This window comes from Hesperophylax consimilis, unplaced genomic scaffold (genome assembly GCF_061612785.1).
Source record: "Hesperophylax consimilis isolate HC1 unplaced genomic scaffold, BYU_Hcon_1.0 scaffold_32, whole genome shotgun sequence".
Taxonomy (NCBI): Eukaryota; Metazoa; Arthropoda; class Insecta; order Trichoptera; family Limnephilidae; genus Hesperophylax; species Hesperophylax consimilis.
The window spans coordinates 588,044-603,341 of NW_028301262.1; the positions used below are offsets into that span (position 1 = coordinate 588,044).

At 34.0% G+C, this 15,298-nt stretch overlaps 1 long non-coding RNA gene across 1 annotated transcript; it reads left to right on the forward strand.

Annotated features, from left to right (window-relative positions):
- Positions 1-1,839: 1,839 nt before the first annotated feature.
- On the forward strand, positions 1,840-14,337 carry LOC149409255 (uncharacterized). The gene is made up of 3 exons (XR_016305224.1): positions 1,840-1,885; positions 13,129-13,201; positions 14,181-14,337. It is a non-coding gene; the product is annotated as an uncharacterized LOC149409255 (long non-coding RNA).
- The last annotated feature ends 961 nt before the right edge of the window (positions 14,338-15,298 follow it).

Sequence of the window (15,298 nt, forward strand, 5' to 3'; positions counted from 1 at the left end):
TATTTTACCCGTCTGTAACTTTTGCATCGTTTTAAAATCAAATTAAATATGCAAGCATTGCTGATGATGACATAAAACTTGTCTATGACTTCATTATTGTCTGTGTAAAACTAACCTAATTTGATGACTCATCCTTTTTTCATCGCCAGTTGGCCAGTCGCCCCCGGATTTTACTCTCTAATTCTACTTTATATCGCTAACATTGTTGAACCCACGAAGTTAAATTTATCTTCCCGTGCTTGTGATATTTATTAATAAGTACTAATGCTTTTATGAATCACGCTAATTTTGGTAGCGACCGTTATCGGTACACCTAATTTAACAAATCTATTGGCGTTTTGTTTGCGGAACGTTCAACCTGTCAATTAGACGTCTGTTTATTTTAGTAAAAAAATTTTGAAAATATTTCAAAAATTAGTTTTAAATATTCTGTTAAAAGCGCATTAGCGGACTTAATAAAAGCTTTACCGGTCTTTACATTACTTATGGTTATAGTTATATTGAGTTATCCGACGAATCTTTCAACAGATTTCAAATGTCAACTTCAAGGTCAAGATATTCACAATATGTATATCCCTATTTCCCAATATAAGTTTTGCATAAAATATCATTGTTTTGACAAAATATTTAACCAAACAAAATGAAAAGCTCATTTAAAATAGGGTTCCGTCACAATTATGTTCTGTTTCAGGTATACATTTTTGTTTGGGCTTGTACCAATTACCGCAGCCTATGACAGCGGTGCCATGGATCTAGTAAATCCAGAAACTGTGTCCATCAAGACGGAACCAGGGCCCCAGGAAGAAGGCGGTGGTGAAATGGATTTAGATCTCCCGGATGTAAAGAAGGAATGTTTGCAATATGCGGAGAGTAGTCAGACAGCAAGTTAGTTGCATTGCTTTTGTAAAATAAATTGTATGCTATTAATTCAAGTCCATTTTGGATTGCCATGGCGACAGAACATAATATGTTTTTTATCGCTGCCCTCTTTTGCCGTAGTTATTTTAGTTTTTATCTTTGCCAGAAACAGCCAATCTACAACATTAGTTAAACTAAATTAGTTTTATTTAGTTTTCTGAATACTCCACGCGTGTTCCAACTGCTTTCAAGCTATTGGCGTAATAGTATGTTGTGTGGCTAGAAGTCAAAAGGAGGGAATGGAAATAGAGTGGTGAAAGGTGGGAAGTTCCTGTCTATTCATATCTTATCATTTCAATCAATGTTTAAATGGAAAAATTGCTAACATTACACCAAGGCGATACCGATAGTATCTCTTACTCTGGAACGAGCCACAAGAATATATTGTAAAATATCATGTATAAATCAAAAAAATTGCTTGCGCACGATTGGATTTTATCCCGGGACGTCCAGATAACAAGTCGAGAGCCATACCCCTTGATCACAGAAGCCGCCAATGCTCACAATAAGTGGTCGATTCCTCAAATTTTCCATTTTTTCCTCATGAGTTAAAAATACGTATTATTAGAAGAAAACAACATTTCGTCGACTTATAACAAATCCATAATGCAGGTGCTCTAAAGAAAATGTTTATTCCTTCCTGAAGCGGACATCTGGGGTTGTCCTTATTGATTTGATTAAATTAACCTTGAACTCTCTTCATTTAATTTTCAATTCTGCAGGATTAATCAATGATGTATTTTATCGTAAATATTGTAATTTGAAAACTTGTGTTGTTTAACATCGATTATCAATGTACGTACATGTTGTTTTATAGCTTGCATTAATGTGGAGACTGTTACCGTTAAGGCGGAACCCGGATGCCGAGAAGATATTAATGGGGGACTTCATTGTATGGAAATTGACATAGACCTGCCGGATGTCAAAAATGAATGCTTAGAACGCTTAGAAAGAATCTACCAGTCCGGTAAAAAAAATTTCCATCCTAAAATTTTACAATTTCTGCCATCGTAATTTGTTAAATTTTTTTAACAATTTTAGTGCTTTATTATGGTAAGTGTAGATACTATTTCGAATAAAGCCTTTATAAACGTATTAATTTTTTTGGACAGATATCAAGACGCATCCTGTGGAAAATCAATTATTTTGTCCTAATTCTATCTTCTCCCTTTCTAATAAGTCGAATTTAAATAGGCACCTACGCAACCCTGCAGGAAAAAAACATTTTTCATGTTTGGAGTGCAACTATTCATTTTTTCGAAAGGTCTATCTAAAGAGGCACATGCTGACTCACAGCGGCGAAAAACTTTATTCATGTTCTGAGTGCAACTATTCATGTTCTCGAAAGGGCTCTCTGACGAGACACATACTCACTCACAGTGGAGTTAAACCTTTTTCATGTTCCGAGTGCAACTATTCATTTTCTCTAAAGGGCAATCTGAAGAGCCACATGCTGACTCACAGTGGAGAAAAACTTTTTTCATGTTCTGAGTGCAACTATTCATTTTCTCTTAAGGGCAATCTGAAGAGCCACATGCTGACTCACAGTGGAGAAAAACTTTATTCATGTTCCGAGTGCAACTATTCATGTTCTCGAAAAGGCTTTCTGACGAGACACATACTAACTCACAGTGGAGTTAAACCTTTTTCATGTTCCAAATGCAACTATTCATGTTCTCGAAAGGACGCTCTGACAAGCCACATGCTAACTCACAGTGGAGAAAAACTTTTTTCATGTTCTGAATGCAACCATTCATTTTCCAAAGGGGCACGCTGAAGAGCCACATGCTGACTCACAGTGGAGGAAAACCTTTTTCATGTTCCAAATGCAAATACTCATGTTCTCAAAGGGGCTCTCTGACGATCCACATGTTGACTCACAGTGGAGAAAAACTTTATTCATGTTCCGAGTGCAACTATTCATGTTCTCGAAAAGGCTTTCTGACGAGACACATACTAACTCACAGTGGAGTTAAACCTTTTTCATGTTCCAAGTGCAACTATTCATGTTCTCGAAAGGACGCTCTGACAAGCCACATGCTAACTCACAGTGGAGAAAAACTTTTTTCATGTTCTGAATGCAACCATTCATTTTCTCAAAGGGGCACGCTGAAGAGCCACATGCTGACTCACAGTGGAGAAAAACCTTTTTTATGTTCCAAATGCAAATACTCATGTTCTCATAGGGGCTCTCTGACGATCCACATGTTGACTCACAGTGGAGAAAAACCTTTTTCATGTTCTGAATGCAACCATTCATTTTCTCAAAGGGGCACGCTGAAGAGCCTCATGCTGACTCACAGTGCAGAAAAACCTTTTTCATGTTCCAAATGCAAATACTCATGTTCTCGAAAGGGCTCTCTGACAATCCACATGCTGACTCACAGTGGAGAAAAACTTTATTCATGTTCCGAGTGCAACTATTCATGTTCTCGAAAAGGCTTTCTGACGAGACACATACTAACTCACAGTGGAGTTAAACCTTTTTCATGTTCCAAGTGCAACTATTCATGTTCTCGAAAGGACGCTCTGACAAGCCACATGCTAACTCACAGTGGAGAAAAACTTTTTTCATGTTCTGAATGCAACCATTCATTTTCTCAAAGGGGCACGCTGAAGAGCCACATGCTGACTCACAGTGGAGAAAAACCTTTTTCATGTTCCAAATGCAAATACTCATGTTCTCAAAGGGGCTCTCTGACGATCCACATGTTGACTCACAGTGGAGAAAAACTTTATTCATGTTCCGAGTGCAACTATTCATGTTCTCAAAGGGGCACGCTGATGAAACACATGCTGACTCAAAGTGGTGAAAAACTTTATTCATGTTCAGAGTGCAACTATTCATGTTCTCGAAAGGGCTTTCTGACGAGACACATACTAACTCACAGTGGAGTTAAACCTTTTTCATGTTCCAAGTGCAACTATTCATGTTCTCGAAAGGACGCTCTGACAAGCCACATGCTAACTCACAGTGGAGAAAAACCTTTTTCATGCTCTGAATCAAACCATTCATTTTCTCAAAGGGGCACGCTGAAGAGCCACATACTGACACACAGTGAAGAAAAACCTTTTTCATGTTCTGAATGCAACTATTCACTTTCTCAAAGAGGCACGCTGATGAAACACATGCTGACTCACAGTGGTGAAAAGCTTTATTCATGTGCCGAGTGCAACTATTCATTTTCTCGAAAGGGCTTTCTGACGAGACACATACTAACTCACAGTGGAGTTAAACCTTTTTTTTTTATTTTTTTTTTTTTTTATTGTTTATTTGCAAAAACAGTATGAACCAGAACATTGCAATATCGATAATTAACATTTACAAAAAAGTGAATAACAAATAGGTACATTTACAAGTGGGACAAAGAAAAAAGTTTCAAATTTAGATTTACAATTTTAAGTATTGAATAATAATATTTCACGCTTAAATACGTTGTAGGACATGTGGAAAATATCCACATTTCCTGCGAGGCAGTTAATTAACCTAGTGATTCTTCCCAAAGGCATCACCATTGGTAAGTTAGTTCTGCACCTAGGAAGAATCAAAAGCCTGTGTTGGCGGCGTCGCGCAAAATTATCCGGGACATAAAATCCTATTTTAGCCAGAATGTCTGGTATTGATACTAAACCGTTTAGTAGCTTATACGCCATCAGGAGTAATGCAACATCCCTTCTGGAACTAAGGCTGCATACACCCAGCATTCCCAAGATAAATGCTGTTGGAAACAGCCATGGGTAATAACCAAACTCTCTCATGTAGAGGTATCGTAAAAACTTTTTTTGTATCTTCTCGACCTAGTACATAGACAGTGTCCTCTGGCCCCCATACCTGAGATCCATTCTCGAGAATGCTACGCACTAAGCTAAAGTAAAGCAGCCTTATTACTGCAAGGTTGGTCAAGTCTTTCGAATTGTGTATGACAAAACCCAACATCTTAGTGGCTGATTTACAGATCTTTTCAATATGAGCGTGAAATGTTAAGCGAATGTCGTACACAATTCCTAAGTAATTGCAAGTCACCATGTGCTTCAGTGACGTATCTTTCATTTTGTAATTAAAATATATGGTCTTGTGTGCCCTTGTAAAGAACATCACTGAACATTTTTGGAAGTTGAACCCAAGTTTGTTATCAATACTCCAGTCAATAATTGCATCGATATCTTCCTGGAGCTTTCTACAGTCTTCTATATTTTTCATGTTCCAAGTGCAACTATTCATGTTCTCGAAAGGACGCTCTGACAAGCCACATGCTAACTCACAGTAGAGAAAAATCTTTTTCATGTTCTGAATGCAACCATTCATTTTCTCAAAGGGGCACGCTGAAGAGCCACATGCTGACTCACAGTGCAGAAAAACCTTTTTCATGTTCCAAATGCAAATACTCATGTTCTCGAAAGGGCTCTCTGACAATCCACATGCTGACTCACAGTGGAGAAAAACCTTTTTCATGTTCTGAGTGCAATTATTCATGTTCTTTAAAGTGGAATCTGAAGAGCCACATGCTGACTCACAGTGGAGAAAAACATTTTCATGTTCCAAATGCATATACTCATATTCTCAAAAGGGTTCTCTGACGATCCACATGCTGACTCACAGTGGAGAAAAACCTTTTTCATGTTATTAGTGCAATTATTCATTTTCTCAAAGGGGCACGCTGAAGAAACACATGCTGACTCACAGTGGAGAAAAACATTTTCATGTTCCAAATGCATATACTCATATTCTCAAAAGGGTTCTCTGACGATCCACATGCTGACTCACAGTGGAGAAAAACCTTTTTCATGTTATTAGTGCAATTATTCATTTTCTCAAAGGGGCACGCTGAAGAAACACATGCTGACTCACAGTGGAGAAAAACCATTTTCATGTTCTGAGTGCAAATATTCATATTCTCGGAAGAGCTATCTGACAAGACACATGTTGACCCACAGTTAAAGAAAACCTTTGTCTCGTTTCCAGTGAATATAATAATTATCTTTTCTTATGAGCCACATGCTGACTTACAATTAAAAGTTTACGGAAAACATTTTGAAATCAAATATTCAACCACACTGCTATTCACATACTTCTCTATGAAATGCAAGGTAATATGTTCACACGAAAAAAAATTACAATCGTTCGTAAAGCTAAGGTTGAGAAGGTTTATTTTATTTAATATTTTTTGGAAGCAGCTCCGACTCACACAGCTCGTATATCTGAGAACGTTAAACGTGTTTCTCAATTTTTTAGAAAAAATTAAATACGGCCAACGAGATCGAATTTTTGGATGTGTTGAAGAACGATAATGCCGGCCTATTGTCAGTTTTCAAAATAATACAAAAAATCCAATTATTAATTAACATTATTCCACATACCCACCTTCATGTATTTGTTACTACTATGATAGCCAGCGAAAAATAATAAATTAATATAATAACTTATAAGTGTACATATTTCAACTCGATTATATAAACACTATAATTAACACTGTAAAATAGAAGTAGGCCGAGTGGCCCAGTTCTAGCATTGTGAACCATGTCATTTTACTTACTTCATTATTAATTCTCTTTTTCTTAATAAATATAAATTTTAATTTGTTTATTTCCATGTATTTTTGTAATTATCATATTTCCTTAAATCATTATTGATAAAAAAAAACATATATATTCTTCATCTTGATGCTCACAAGTCTTTTAAAGACAAGCACCTGCTTCTTTAGAAGAAAATCATTTAAAAAAATGAAAAGCGGTGAAAAGTAAGTTGAGGAATTATTTTAGTTAACATAAATGATTAAACTCTGTAAATTGATTTATTATTTAATTTAAGAATAAAAATTGTTTCTGACAAATATTCATCTTAAGTTAGTATTAATCAAACTTTTTAATCAATAATAATAGTTATATATATTTTTTTATATACAAAAAGGCAAAATTCAATTTTTATATCAGATTTTAAAAAAATCACAATTTAGCCCAAATATCAACATCAAACGAAATGAATAACAATCCAAAAAGTTTTAAATTGCTAACAAAGACTCTTTTAAAATGAAAGCATATTTGTAATTAATTAAAATAAATGTTATGGATTATGCTTTAAGGCCAAGTTTAATAGGGACTGTCTATTGGCAGTTCTACTCGTATTTGTTATAACTTCTCGTTTAGTATTGGTTTTTAATCCTCTGTCCTCGTTAGTTGTTATCCGAAAATATCTTTATTCCATTCGTCCATAAGACCAAAGTGCTCATCAAAATATGTTCCGTAGAACTTTGGTATAAAATATACAAAGATTATTGTACTAAAGATGTGTTACGAAGGTTAAAGATGTGTTCGGTGTTAACCCTTTAAATATTAGGAAACCAAATTCAAAGCTGTTTGGGACTTTGGTCTCTCTTATAATTAACCAGTTGAAATTAAACTATGTAATATTTTGTAATAAATTCATTCTGTCGCCGTGATAAAACTGTTGTGAATAAATGTTGACAATATTTTGTCTGACCTAACTGACCTACCTCAATAATTAGAACTAAAACAAACCATCACAAGGGGATTTTCAAGTCTGTCCCCTGAGGTTTCGTTAGAAGATTCAAATACGCATGCGCAAATTCATAACATTTCATACAAGAGTATTCTGTCCAAGTAGAATAATCACTTTAGTGGGAATAAATCCCTGGGGTTGTCCCCCAACTGCGCAGAACGTTCTGCGCATAACTGGACGCTAGCTAGTTCGGGCTCGTCCGTCGCGTGTTCGCGTTGGTATTAGTTAGTATGCTGCAAGGAACGGAGGAGGCTAGTCGCACGTTCGTCGGAAGAAACTTTTCAAATTTCGAGCTTAAAAATTACCCTAATGAATTTTTAGTTGAAATTTCTGCAACTGTTAATTACTTTCATGTAAAGAATGCATTCATTATTTTTTGCGAACTGAAAGAATTGTCATTTTTTTCTTGGTAGATTTCTGGAATATCTGTAGTGGGGACTGTCCCCACGGTCCCCTTATGAAGAACCGCCACTGTTCATGATTGCATGAATGGGAGGGCTTTAATTGTTTGATAGTTTGTGAAATTTCTGCACAGTTCGTTGGGTTTAGTGTGAGAATATTATCTGTTTCACTGGTAGACTGATAGATTATGTCAGCAAGAGCATTTTCATCGGTTGATGCCTTATTTAAAATTTGTGATGCCAGTTTTTTGCCGATATTACAAAAGTATTCGTTTATGTGATTGGTCACAATGTCTGGATGGTCGTTTAGAGAGATGTCCTGGCCGTTGATATTTAATTTATTGAGTGGTTGTGCAGGGTGATCGGTATTAGATATTTCTTTGATAATATGCCAGATTTTTTTGTTATTATTACTGGCTCTGTATAGTTTTTCTTTGTAGTAGTTTTCTTTTGTGGTTTTAACGAGATTATTACATACATTTCTGTATTTTTTATAAAATATTTTGGCTTGAGTGTCCGGATTATTGAGTAGGTTTTTGTGGAGCTTGTCCCGTTTTTTAATACAAACATTTAGGCCACTGTGATCCATGGTTTCAGTTTTTTTTATTTTTTGAATTATTCAAACGGGATTCTTCGGTGACATCCTCAATATGTTGCAAGACGATATAAGAAAATGTATTAAAAGCAACATCTACATCGTTGGAATTTAGAGTGGAGTGCCAATTTTCTAATTTAATTTTAGAAGTTAGTTTCTCGAAATTTACTTTTTTCATTTTTATATTATTACGTGACGTTCCGGTAGTGGGTTTATTGTGCATAAGGCCAATTGCTACAGAGAAGTGATCTGTTATGGTTGATTGATACACAATCCCCTGGGCATTTTTTTTTGTTCTTCAAAATATGTGATCAATACATGAATTTGTCGTATCAGTTTCTCTAGTAGGAGCATTAATATAAGAAAGAAGCCCGTGTTGAGTCATAAGATTTTTATAATCGAGTGTTTGCGTTGCCTTAGGCTTAAGTAAATCTATGTTAATATCACCAATTACCACTAGGTCTTCATTTGATGTACAGTTAAGTAAGGCCAAGTCTAAGGATTTAAGGAAGGATGAAATATTTTGGTGTTTAGGTGACCTATATAGTGCCAGAATTGCGGTTTGGTTGGTTTTTATTTGAAGCCAGTTGGCATGTTCAATGGATAACTCAGAGATAGTCGGGTCCAGCTCGGATTTGACATAGACAATTACTCCATCTGACTGTGTATTATTATTTTGTGTATTGAATACCGTAAATCCTGCAATGTTTTTATGAGTATAATTTGATTTAATCCAACATTCAGTTAAAAATATTACGTCGAAAATATTATTCAAACCGGCAAGTGTTACAAGTAGATTATCATAGTTCCTGTCAATACTACGAATATTAGATGAAAACATTTTTAATCTTTTATAGGGTTTTAGAATGTCTATACATTTCGAGGGATCATTGGTTTCAGGACTAATTACGTGTCCAAGGTTTTCTATTTGTAGATTAATATCAATCATTTCTCTAGACTGAAATTTATATTTTTTTTTGTTCAATCTTTGGAAACCAATACTCAAAAAAAAATAATAATAATTAAGTGCAAGCTAATGGTACTACAGGCATTTTTAAAGAGTAGAGGTAGGTGTGGTATATAGATCGAACAGGGTAAGTGAACATGTGTGAAGTATATGATTGCAATAAATACGTTAAAACAAAGAAAACAGTTATAATGATTTTTGAAATGTACAAATACATAATTATACATATTTTGCTTTTGTTACTATGATTCATATAAAAACTTACAAGGAAAATATTATTGGCTAAATGACTAATTTTTTTTTTCATAAAAAATATTAAAACACTTGACTTTGTAATGAGAAGGGTAGGATTTGTGTATAAGCTTGAGATTGTAGTTAGTAGAGCACTATTCATGCCGTTAATATTACTTACAAAATGAATAAGGTGTAGATTGCTTCGATATATTGTTTGCAGTTGAGTAGTAGACACTGTTAGTACTTGAATGTTATTAACAAGTGTGGTTACAAATGTGGAAAAAATATAGAATAACTGATAATAGCATATTATAAAACAATAATTAATATCCAATGTAATAAAGTAACATAGCAGCACTGTACCTTGTATAATCAGTCACAGTAATTGACGTTTTTCACGTTCAAGGTCAGCGACATTATTTATTATGATTATCTTGGATGTGTCAGTTTGTCTCAAAAGAATTCGCCATTCAGAATTCCATGAGTGTTTGTAGTTATTCTCTCTGGCAAATTTTTTGGTTTGAGATAACAGAAATTTTCCTTTTTGAGTTAAGTGTTCGGACACATAGATGCGTTTGGCGTCTTGCGATAATCCCAGATCCCTTGTATTTAATTTATTTGTCGAAATTGTGGTAGATTTCTTGTAACTTTTGATTTTGGAAAGGAAGTCGTCACGTGATTTAATGTTGTTGAACGTCGCTATAATCGATCTTGGATTTTTCTCGGAAATTTTCGGTCCCAATCTGTAGATTTTTGATAAAACAGATTGTAATGGTGCGTCGGTATCATTGTAATTAATAATTTTAGAGATTTTATTAAGAACTTCTACATTATTTTCAGTGTCTGACTCCGGAACACCTCGTATATCGATATTGCAAATTTGACTTAAAAACTCAAATCTGTCAATTTTTTCATCCTGTTTAGAAATAATATTTTGTAGGACAGTGTGTTGATTTTTTAGTAAAATTATATCATCCTTGACTTTTTCATGTGAAAGTTCGACAATCTTTAAGCGCTTACTAAGATCTTCTTGTTGATCTGACATAAATTGTATTGATTTTATGATTTCTTGATTTTGTGAGATGAGTGCTTCGTATTTATTTACATAGGAGTCAAATTTTTGTTCTACGAATTTCATTACGGATGTTTTGAAGTCTGATAGTTCCTTTATAAATAGATGTGACGTTAAAATATCATTTGCGCCGTCTGTGGTTGTGGTTGATAAGTTTTCTGTGTCATTTGATTGATTTGTGTTTACAGGTTTTAGCGGTTGGGTAGACTGTTTTGCTTGTTTGACAGAAGATGGCCGTTCATGTTCATCGAATAATACGTTGTTTGTAGGTTGCTTTGGTTTATTAGGTTTGATATTTTTAACGCATTTTTTACACTTCCACTGTAGACTTCTTGCACTACGCCGTGATGTATCAACAATTTCTGCACAGCCAAGATGGTAGTTTTTTTCACAAACACTACAGCATATAAAGTCTGATGGGGTATCAATGTTTGATGCACGTTTATTCATGATAATGATGTTTTACACGAGTTTATGGAAAAAAAGTGTTTTTTAATGGTTAATTTTCTTATATGATGGTAATCAGTTGACGGCCGGCATAGTCAAGTGGTAACGCATTGGACTGCCATTCCGAAGGTCGCGGGTTCGAACCCGGCGTGCGCAAATAAATTTTATTTGATTAATTTGTGTTATTTCACAATTAATTAATTAAAATAATATATAGTATATTTGCGGCACATTCCAGAGTGGAAGATACTACCAGTATCGCCCTGGTGTAAGACCACCATTCAGAATTGAAACGTTGCTCCAAATGGCTTTAGCCGTGTTTAATGACTAGATCTGAATAGCCAGGTACTTCCCAACCTTCCTCTTTCCCTTCCCCACTTACCTTCAACCTCACAACATCCCCCAATTGGGGATGCCATAGTCTCACTGGCTCCAGACGGGAGCAGTTGGGACTCTTGTGAGGTATTCAATATAAAAAATAAAAAAAATCAGTAATCACTTAAGCGTCACTTATTTCCGAAGGAGACACTTATTGTATATTACAGCAGTAGATTCTTTCAAGTAGTAATTGACACTTCGTGGCAGTATTGAAATTAAGGTAAAACACTATAAATAAGTCAGTTCGCGAGATAAAAAATCTCTGGTTTGACGCGTGGTCTCCAATTTAGAAAAAATGTGCACTTAAAACTCAGTTTACAGTTGTTTTGTTTAGTGATTTTTATTAATTTGATGTGGACATAGAAATACGTCAACACTAGACTTGGTAGGGTAGGGTACGAAAAAAATGCTTCTTAAACTGATCCATATTATACGATGTGAATAAGCTTAAAATAAAGTAAAATAATGCTTATAATATATGGAATGTAATACGACAATTGGGTTTATTCTCTTTTTCACATCTATTTTAAACAAGTTTTCATAGCACAAGCCACCATTTTGCCGTGTTATTTCGTAAAATGAACCGATGATGCCTCGACCATAGTTCGCACAAGAATGATGACGTCACGTTTGCTAAATTCACGGGAGGCCATACGCGAGCACAGCCGGCTCCAATGGAACCGGTATGAGGAGTGGGGAATAATACGCTTTTAATCACTTAGGGCAGGTCTACTAATATTCATATAGCCAGTCGGAAGCGAACCGTCGCGACCGTCGTTAGATGTGCTCGCACTTTTTTTAGCATCTGCCGATGGTTTTTTCATGTTTACAGCAATTAAATTACAATTGTTATTACTTTTTATATAAAATATAGTAAACATAATCGATTAGCTATGAATGTTCATTTTTTTCCGATATTAAATCGCTTATTTTGAAATGTGTATTGACTACACAGCATCGGAACGCGTGGATTTTTTTAGCACAGTAAGGGAAAGGTTAAACGTATTCCGTTTAGGTAGTTTAGGTTAGGTTAGGTTAGAATATGGGAAAAGGTATTAGAATTAAATCACAAACCAGTCTATACAAACCTAGCGTAGCCCACAAACTACTTGAAAACTGGGATATAACTCTAAAGGGGACGCGAGCAGGCGTTATTAAAGGGGCATTTTTTTGCTATAGAAAATCACAGTTAGATTTGGTTAGGTTATATTATATGAGGCGTGTTGAAACAAAGACAGCATTCTCCACCATTGGTGTAAAATGAGTTAGATATGGCGATGGATAGAGAATCAAAAATACTATCGACCGCTGCAAAGATGTTGGAGCATAAACGACAATATCCCATACATTTTTGAATTTTAATATTTAGTTCCACAACGAACATGGCAATCTCCTTTAGGTTACGGAACAAAAACAGCAGTTTTTATTTGAGCCAATCAGAGACCAAGAAATATGATATTCAAAATGGCCACCCCATACAAAGTGTGAACAGCTGGTGTGATACATTAGCTCGATTTTTTAATGTTTTTGTGGTGAAAAGGTGATTTATACTACTGTAAACTTTATTGAAATCAAAGATGGAATGTTTTCTCAATGAAGTTACACCAGAAATGGCAAGGAAGCGTGCGAAAAAACCAGAAATGTCGTAGAGGAATGTTGCCATAAAACAGAGGTTAGTAATTTATTTATTTATTTATTTATTATTTTATTTACGCCCTTATGGGCTTTTACATGAAAATATACATTTACATTGATTACAATAATTGAACATAAGAAGATAAATGGAGTTAATTGTAAGAAAGCAACACATATAATAAAATTTTGTGCAAATTAGCAAAACACTAATAAGATGGATTCAATATAAAATATACCCAAGCATGAAATAGTAAGTAAAAGAAAGTTCAACATAAAAAGTAAGTAAGTGGGTGTGTTTAAACCCAGTATTAATTGTGTGTTTAACAAATCGATAAACCAATATAAATTAGAGTGTAACTTACCTACTCGTGAGGTAAAGAACATTATAACAGAGATTTAAAAAAAAAAATAACAAAATAAGAGTTGCACCTGTAAAAAGCAAAAACTAATAGAATTTAGCAATATCGACATGAATAAGAAATAATAAGATCTGAGATGGAACATAGTGTTATGTATAAAAAGTAGTTAGTAGGTATATGCATACAATTATAAGTGTATAGTAGAGCAAATAAAAAACAAACAAATATGGATATAATTTACTTGAAAGGTTTCGAATGGGAGAAGATGTAATAAAATTATTAAAGCTATAAAAGTTAATTATTAGCCGATAGAATCGAAATAAGTTGCCTTTTAAAGCTCACAAAATTGTCAAAACCAAATATATCTATAAGTTCACAGTATTTATTCGCAAGGTTGTGAATTCTAGGAATTGGTGAAAAAATAGAATAATTAGTGTTGAGGTTCTTGTTAAATTTAAAAGTATCTTTACTGCGAGTTTGCCTAGCAGGAACATAAACATCAAACTTTTGTCCGTTTGGTGAAATGCCCATATATATGTTTTTAGTTCCCGCGTAAGATAAAGTGTTATATTGTGATAAAGAGGATTCTGAAATATTTATCTTACGTTTATTGTTTGGTACTAACCTATTTAATATAAAACATAATATTTTTTTCAGATATTCGGAAAAACAATTCCTGCTCACTCAACAATTTTTGCTCTTATTATTATTATTATTTACCATTTTTCAATATTATTTTGTACTTAATTAATAATTACTTGATAAGCTACTTTTGTATTTTTTAATTTGAAATTAAATTCGTTAGAAAATATTTCAGAAATTCCAGAAAACAATAATATTATTTATGATGACAGGATACTGTGTCTTTTATTCGTCACTATTTTGTTGGTTTTGTGTAATTAATTATTTTAAGAGTTACATATTAGCATTAAATTGCTTTCTGTTCTATTCTTATTTTTTGTACCGTTGTTACTTTGCATAATTTTTTCAAAATATGGAATCTATCGCATTGCACTACCGCTGCATACATTCTTTAAAATTACCTTTCCAATATGTAAATTGTCTTGTGTTGTAAAATATGTCTTTCTGAATAAATATGTAAAATGATACTTATTACTGATTTCCGTGTTTTACTGTAACCTAAAAAAATGGCCTTTTCAGTTCGTAACAAAACTAGCAAAATCCACATGTGTTTGGAACAAAACCGGCAGTGTCCAACCTTCCAGAACAAAAGCAGCAATATCCATCTATTAATTGAAAATAACTCAATAATCTACCAATTAATCGCAATAAAATATACACAGACTGTTACTTAAGGAAATATTTACTAAAAAAATCTATACTTTATAGTTACGGTATTGGAAAAAAACAAAAAAAAAACATTTATTGCATTTTACTCAAAATGAAGAGAAGTGGAGATTGCTGTTTTTGTTTCAACACGCCTCATATATTTAATTTAATATTTTCAAGATTTTATTTTCTTTAACTGAATTAGTTCGTAGGTAGGTACTGTACCTAACCCGCGCACTGGCTAGGTAAATAACTAGTTGTATCAGGAATATGCACATTAAAAAATATATATATTGTTTCCGTTGTTTTTTGCCGGTTTAGTTTTCAGTAGATTTTCCCGGTTTTTCCCAAAATTTGCAATGTCGTGTGCTTCGTGCGTAATTGGTTTGACAGGCTTTTTGAGAATTGTTGATAAGATTGATGAACTGTTACAGTGGTTAAAGAATCACGGCGTTATACGTAATGAAAAAATATGTGATAATTGT